This window comes from Abramis brama (genome assembly GCF_963993115.1).
Source record: "Abramis brama genome assembly, chromosome: 20".
In the NCBI taxonomy this organism is placed as follows: Eukaryota; Metazoa; Chordata; class Actinopteri; order Cypriniformes; family Leuciscidae; genus Abramis; species Abramis brama.
This window is the reverse complement of record NC_139982.1, coordinates 14,073,054-14,081,647: the sequence shown is the minus strand read 5'-3', so window position 1 is coordinate 14,081,647 and position 8,594 is coordinate 14,073,054.

Sequence of the window (8,594 nt, the reverse complement as noted above, 5' to 3'; positions counted from 1 at the left end):
AGCAAAGAAAGAACCCTGGATTTTTGTCCAGTATCCTCATTGCTTGAAAGAACGAGGAGAGTCCACGTTATATTCGGGAAGTCTTGCAATGGTTGCCAAGGTTGGCCTCCTTCATCCCAGCATCCCTCCCCTTGACAATCCAATCAATTCTCCTTCTCTTGCCCAAACCTTATAAAAACCATGAAACACAATGCATTTAACTGAACTTTACACACACAGCTGGCACAAATTTACTGATTTGTTAACATAATGTTCCCAACACACTTATTTTGGCCATAATATTCTGGATTTGGGAAGCCTTGGATCCTTGATCTCAGACCAGCAGTACTAGGAGTAATATGGCTGCTTTCCAGGATGTATGCTTTGTTTTTAAAATGGTGCTCCCCTACTGGTGATAAAAACAAAATGTGACATTAGAATTTAGAGGGTAAGGAAAAAGAATGCCAAAATGAGGAATCATGGGGGATGCATCATTATTGAAAACTAGATGGGCCATCCATCCTATGCACACACTCTCTTTTCCCTTCTAATCTCCTTTGTAACCTTCTCTGTTCTTTAATGTCTTATGAAATTGACAGTGAGCCGTGTTCGCTGTCCATCCATGAAAAGCTAATGGAAGAGGGCTGAATATTTAACACAGTCTCTCTTTTCTTGCAAGATCTTGCAAGAAAAGTGGGTATGACCCTATTTTTATGCCAAGTTTGGAACTAACATGACATCATTGCCTTAAGATAGAAGATGACATATACAAAATACTGCACTCCCATTACTAGCTGTAACATGAGATTGACTGTTTGTAATGCTGTTTTTCTTCCTCCTTAAAATTTCGCAAATGGGCCGATTTTGGGCCAAATTTTTGGCTTCTTGTGAGTGCATACCTGCTAAGTGTCTTCTGGTAGGGAGTATCTTTACGCTTTCACCAAATACGCACTGCTCGGATGACCTATTACAAACTCTGTAGCTTGTTTCTCTCAGAGAAGTAGAATTTATAAGATCTATCAAAAAAGATAAACTAACCTTTTCAACAATATGAATATATCACGTTTATTGTCTATTTAATAAATGTAAGCTTTTGCAATCATCCTGTGTGGTCTGCTATTTCATACTGTAATAGGGGCTCCGTCCCCTGATAATAAAATATGTTGTCATTCTTGACTCATGGATGTGGCTGTTTTTCAGTGATACTTAAACCTTGGAGAGACACATCTGGGCCTTTAAAATAAACATCATCTCCCCACAGCTTCAAACCCAGCAGAATTTCTCACTGATAACACTTATTTTTAGTGTTGATCACGAAGCTAATGGGAGAGTTTTTAATTTTGGCAAGCTTCAAGAACTCAAGCAAAAATATTGATGCTCCTTTATTTCCAGGGCATGGTGCCACCTTGAGTGATCTCCAGCAAACGATGGGCTGATAAATACTCTTCCTAAAAATAGCTGCGAAACAAATCCTGTGAAAAAACCCTGCACGCACTACACATTTTAGTGTCTCTGAAAGATGTTCTCTAAGACAACCAGAGCAGGCCCATAGTGAGCGGGAGTATTGGACAGGAGCCATAGACATTCCTGACACCCCCAGGTTGCTGTTGGTTCATTTGAGCTCAGCCAATGCACTCTGTCACCCCACATTTTCTGTCGTGGCCTAGTGCACAAGCAGCAGTGTTTTTAGCCCAGCTGGATGCTGAAGTGCCCATATGCACAGCTGTATTCATAGGAGATGTGCAGGGGGACGATCTTAGATTATGTCCACCGTCCCATATTATTAATATACCATTGTATACAAATAACAATAGTAAAGGAACTTCCCCTCCATTTGGAAGACTATCTAACGTAAACAACTGGCTTGTCAGATGGATAGCAATAGCAGATTTTTTTGGTGCCGTACCATAACAGTTTGCCCAGATGGGTGCAATGTTTTTTTGAGAATCAAAAGAAGAAACAAACCCAACACAACTGTAATGACCAAATGTCCTTAAGAATTTGTGACAAAAACAGCTGTATTCACGCTTTCAGCACTTGTTCTCCATTTAGTCAGACCTAAAGTTGATGCGTTTTTTTAAGTTTTTTTTTACAAAGGACAGGAAAAGAGTTTTTCGGGAAATGGCCGAAACTGAAATCAAATTCAGATCAACAGCACATAAGCTCTACTGAAGCCAGATGCGACGTCAGACCATGTGAACTTCCCATTATGCCACATTTATGACAATTATGTCTAACTTTGCGTAGTGATGTCAGATCCTTTCAATGAACTGGTTGATCAGGTTCACAAAACCAGTCTGAATGATTAATTCCTTCACGTCAACTCTCATTCGAATCAATTCTCAATGATCTACTTGTAGTAGTTCTCAAGGTAATTATTAGTGAATAACTTTTGAGCTGTAACTTACAAAAGCTATTGTATGACTTGAAATGTTGTGCATGAGTCATATTGTAATAATACTTTTATGCTGCTTTTGTGTCTTTTTTGAAGCTTGAAAATGTCAGTCTCCATTTAGTATAATTTCACTAAAAAGACTGACCAGCATATTATTAAATGTCTCTTTTTTGTGTGTTCCATTATAAGTTTGTAATGACAAGAGGGTATGTAAATTGATTAAATCTTGTTCGGTTTGGTTCTGTAAGTACTATTTAAATTTTTTATGAAAATTTGGTTGCAAAATGTGTCTGTCCAGCATTATTTAATACACTGTAAAAAATGATTTTTTGGTGAAGTAAATACTACTGAAAAAAAACAATGTAATTTACATGAAAAAGTTAGTTCAGGCAAGAATTAAAAAAACTAAGTAAATTCCATATCAGTACTTAATTCAAGCGAGTAGAAATGAAAGCATAAATATCAACTCAATAAAATTAAGTAAAAATTACTCAACTTTTCTGATACTGGGGTTCCCATCATGCACTGGACCTTGAATAATTAATGAGGTTCATTTTTCACTGGTTTCCAGCTGTATTTATACTGTTTTATCATTGCTTTTGTTGTCAGGATTAGTAACTTGCCATTTTGTGACATTTCGAGTAAATTTTCTGCTCAAAATGACACATTCAAACACAAAAACGATCCATCAAATGTTACCGTCATTGTGTATTGTCTACCAAGTATTGAGGTCTTTGCATTCACATGATGCTTAACATCTGACATGATGTAGTATAAATTACTTAGATAATCTAAGTAAAGCACATACTATAAATGACTGGTATAATTCAATATTATTATTTGAGTGAAATGTAATGCAAAGGAATTTTCAACTAAATCGATATTAATCAATCTTTTACTAGCCAAGTTAAAATTACTTATTTTCTTTGTTACTTTCACTTAACTAGGTTAAGTAAAGTTTACTTAATTCCATATTCCAAGTAAATTTAACTTAAAGATTTATAATTAAAGCTACTGATAAATATGTTTAGGTTTTTACTTGGCAAATCTTTGTAAATTTACTAGCATTTTCTGAGTGGAAAAAGTTGCCTAGCTTTTTTCAAGTAAATCCTACTCCAAATTTTTTTCAGTGTACCCTTGAATAAGCAATAGTGATAACTGAATTAAACAGCAGTGTGTACGCGGCGAGTTGATTCAACACATCCTGCATTTATTTATTTATTGGAAAAAAGCCTTCCAACCAGAGCCAGCAGATCCCAAACATCAATTATCTGTCAGATCTCTGAACTGTTGTGTATTTGTTGCACATTCAACACAGAAAAAATATGTTTGTACAAATGGATGTCATGCTAAATGGGGACACTATTTTATTTAATTTTTTACCAGTGATGTGTTTGCAAGTCTCCTGCATAGTGGTGTGCCTTAGAGGGGCAAATAATTTCCCTCGGCACCCCATTACTGCTTATCTGCAATCAACAATGCCTTATACCTACTGGGTGGTCTTTGTACAAAGCAGCTGTTCAAGAAATGCATTTGCATTTTAAACAAGCTAATAATCATAAGGAAACTCAAAGGACAGGGGGTGGGGGCTGTTTTGATGTGCTGAATGTGACAGAAATGGGTTTTAGACTAGAATTTTAGTCTTGACAGAGCGTGGCCACCCAACCTGCTCCTGTGAAATACATAATTAATAGATTGATAGAGATGAGAATCATTCAGACAATGTTCATTCTTCTTACAGTGACTTCAACTAGGAGCCTCAACATTCCACCTAAACAGCAGGACGATGATCTGAAGTAAGAGTTTAGCCAGTTGGGGAACCTGAAAGGTTAATTGAATTATGTCACTTAATAAATTAGAGTCTGATTAAGTGATATCAGGTGGGGAATACAATAAATGTTTAAGGATTTCTTTTAGAGATTCTTAAACGTCTGAGAATGCTGTGGTTTTTGATTTAATGGATATGTGACGCCCCCCTTGGCCTTACTCAAACAGATTGCTGGGAATAGTTTAAGCAGCACTGCATTGTTAATCACTGAAAGAACAGCCGAACACACACACACACACACACCCTCTGATCTCATTCAAGCGGGACCAATAGGTGATTGGAATGCAACCCCCCCCCCAAGATAATTTCATATGTTTTTGTAGGGACGGTGTATGAATTGTAAATTTTTGGAAACCTTAGCCAACCTTTTGCTCAGAGGGAAACCTTGTGATGTGTCCTGGATTTCATTTGCGTCCACTTCCTTTAGCTCAGGAGCGAAGATTGGTGCCTACCCTGGACTGATCCAAATGTGTGGCCTCAACCCCAGTGATCTTTAAGGACAGATTTGTTTCTCAGGGAGGCATGCAAGGTGATGGTAAGGCCTTTCCCCAACCAGTGGGATGGGGGGGGGGGGGGGAGTGCCAAAACAAACTTCTTTGATTGCTTAGGTTCTGACCTTTCAACCCATTTTTTTTTTTTTTTTTTTTAAATGTCAAGCAGGCTGGAAGGGCAGGCGGGGGGTGTTCATGTGGTCCTCTAAGGCAAAAGCTCAAGGGCTTGGCACCAGGCCTCACACAGATCCTGGATAATTAAACACAATAAGATACAGATCATTACTGACTCCAGAACTCCTGGTTTGTGGGCAGGGGAGTCTTGAAAAAAAGACCTCCTGATTCAAATTGGTGCTTCTAATCAAGAGCAGCCATTCCTCAATCTCTAGTCTGCATAAACTTGATCCACAATTGCCTTTTTGTTTAAAACAATTGTGTGTTTGTTGATAAGCTGCAGACAAAAGAGAGTGGGAGAAGAAAAGGAGTTTTGCGTGTGTTGGATGAAGCCAGTACAAGAATGAGAGATGGGATGGCGAGAAAAAACGACTACGATAGGGAGGGAGCGGGGGAAAGAGAAAGGGGTTCTGTCCTCAGACCACTGGCGGTGTGGTATGGTTTGGGTTATTTTGCGGCTGAAGCCTTGAAAGAGGGAGGCGTAGCGGCTCGCACATACCCGCGGCACTCAAATGGATCTTCCATTGGGAGGTTTTAGGCTTCAAAATGGTTTCCTGTGACGTCGATTGTATGTTTGATTTGCGCTTTGCAGGGTTAGAGTTATTCTCCGGGGGGTAGAATCTAGCACGCTTTCATTTCCGCTCACCCAACAGCCAGCACAAAGTTGGCAGTGAGAAGCCTGGGGATTGTAAAGACAGATTTTCCCTAACTGTTAGAAGCACATTTTTTTTTGTTTTTCTGTAGCTGTCGCCATTCCAAGACTCATGCTTGCAACTTGATGAATTGTTCCTTATAATTGGACTGTTTTTTTGGCGGCTGGGGGGGAGGGGGTTTGGTATGGTTAAAAAAATAAAGAGGAAAAAAAGTTCACAGTTCTTGGCCAGGGCGAAATGCCTCAGTACTAATTGCGCACAGTGGATACTGGATGGGAAATGGTTACAGGAGAATTGAATCCAGGTTATGTTAGTTCAGCTGGCACTTTGTTGTGTGAGAAGCCATGCAGTCCCTGGTGTAGAGGTACGGTGCCCGGGAGTTAGCGTCAATTCTGTTGTCGTTGGAGTGAATGGGCTTCTCTTTTGCAGAACCGTCTCGTTTTCTGTGAAAAACCATCTCATTTGTTGTCTTCTCCACATGCAAAGTGAGATGTCAGGCTTGGACGACACACTGAGATCTCATCTTTCTAGCTCGACACCTTCAGATAGATGCTTTGCTGGGACTATGTGAGCCATGATAAACTCGGAAAGGTGAAATAAAGTAACAGTAATGAAGAAATGTATGTAAAACACATTTTAAAGGGGATTTTCATTGAGTAAAGTCCATTTCATTATTAACAAATGTATAAGAAGTATGCAGGAAAGAAAAATAAATGAGATAAATGAGTTTCTTTTAGAGATTAAATGGAGAATTTGTCTTAAGCCCATGCTTCTTATAAGCTTAAAAAAAAGATAAGAAACCCCAGTGGTGTAAAGTATGTTAGTAAATGTAATTAGTTAATGTACTTAAGTATTATTTTTTTTTTGGATACTTTGTAGTTTTACTGAGAACAGCAACTTTTACACTCTACTTGACTACGTACCCTTTACTCCAATACATTTTGTGATGAGTAATGCGGTTACTTGTTACATTTTGCAGGGAACCTAACTTTTTCTACAGCGGTTTATTTCTGCTATAAAATAAGTGATATCGCCATCTACAGGGCATTAAAAGTACTATATATTGTGCATTTTGCCCTCACTCACCAACAAGGCTACTATACGTGAATTAGCAAGTAGTTGTGAATTGCAGGAGTTTCATTGGTTTACTTGTGTTCTTTTAAAGCACTTGAGCTTAAGCGAGAATTGAGTGTTTGTAGACGTTTTAAGAGGCTGCTGTGTCGACCTTGATTTATTGCAATTTTGTTGAGGTGTTCAGTTTTGATTTTAGAAAATAAACAAGTGATTGCTCTCTTCACAAATAAACCATTTCTTGTTTTTTACTGGCAGTCTCAGGTTAAACATCATTTAACCTACATTCAGTACGAGTAAAATACTTAAGGATTGTTAAGTTGACTTTAAGTTTAAGTTGTATTGGAACTGGTGAGTAATTTTTGCTGTATCTGTGTATGGTTTTCAGGTACTCTTTACACCTCTGAGAAAACCTAAGTAATCTCCTCTTTAGTGGTTTTAGAAGAGATCCCAATAATGTCTCAAACTGTGCTCAGATTGTATTAATTCGCCCAAAAATGGCAAATCACTTTCCCTCATGTCGTTTCAAAACCTGTATGACTTTCTCTGTTGAAGAACACATACTGTAAAGAAGATATTTTGAAGGTTTCAACTGTGTTTGCCTAAAATATAATTAAATATTTTCTAATGAGTGAGTATTTTGGGGGTGTACTATCCCTTTAATGCATACGAATGGTCTCCTTTCTTCTTTTCATTTCTCCTCTGAATTAGTAGGAACATTATATGAGATTAAATTAGACAATTAGACAACAATTAAAATTCTCTCTGGGTAAATTTTAAAACACATGCCATTATCTGTATATTTATGACCTCTACATTGTTTGTTTTGTAGCAATGCAAATGTCTGTATTGAATTTTTTTTAAAAAGGGGAAATAGTTTCCAAACAACCAATCATATCCTATTTTTCAGTTTTATTTTGATGAACTGATGTCACAATGTGTAAAAACACCAACAGCAGGTCTACACTGGATTGTAAACGGAGAGGATGTTTATTTTGAGGCTTTACATGGGTTGAAAAGTCAAGATGGTGAGCTACACCACAATCTAATGATATTATTTAAAAACTACACAGGAGATAATCAAAATGTACTGTTATTGCATTATAAGCATTTAGAAGGAAGATTGTAATCTTTTAAAGTTCTTGTACAGGTTAAGTTATAAAATTTCAACTGGCCCTCTTCCCATACTGTAAATGTGTTTCACGCTGTTATTGTCAGACAATGAGAAAATGTTTTGGTGAAGCCAATGAGATCAAAAACAGCGGCCTATTATTTAATGTTATTGTAAGTGAATCCTTGACTTTTGGGCTTAGTAACAAGAAAAGGAAAAACAATGTTAGCTACGCTAATCTGAGGCCAGAACAAGGCATGTGACCAAACATTTTCTGCCCCTGGGGGTGTCCTGAGTTTGGTGTTCTGTACAAACATTGGCCTGGCTCTGTGTAATTCAGTTTTTTGGAGGGCAGACAAAGGGAACAGCTCCATCTAGTCTCAAAGCAAATCTTTGGTGTTTACAAAAAGACCACACAACAACAGCATATCAGCCAATCTATTTGTGATTAAAATGTTTTTCTTTTTCGGCCTCACGATGTCTTAATTCAGACATCAAATCCATCTGTTTTGACTGAAAGCTGAAAGCCTCAGAAACGACTTTACCTCAGTTAAGGATACATGGAGGCTGGGAACTTAATACATTACAGCAGTAATCATGATTTATGATGACCTTTTCTCACAAATGACTTTTTTTTTTTTTTTCATTTCATCCATCTATCTTAGGTTCGGAGTATGTATTTCTTGATCATTTTCCAACTTCTGGCAACCCCTCAGTCTCTATCCTGCACTAAAACATTGTTTCAAAACATATTGAGAAGGCAGTCCCATAATGCATTACTACAGTAAAATATTAAAATAGTTCAAAAATGATTATTTAATTGGATTTAAAAGGACTTTTATTTATATCTTCTATATGTTATGCTTATTATTGTGCCATTAGCTTTCAACAC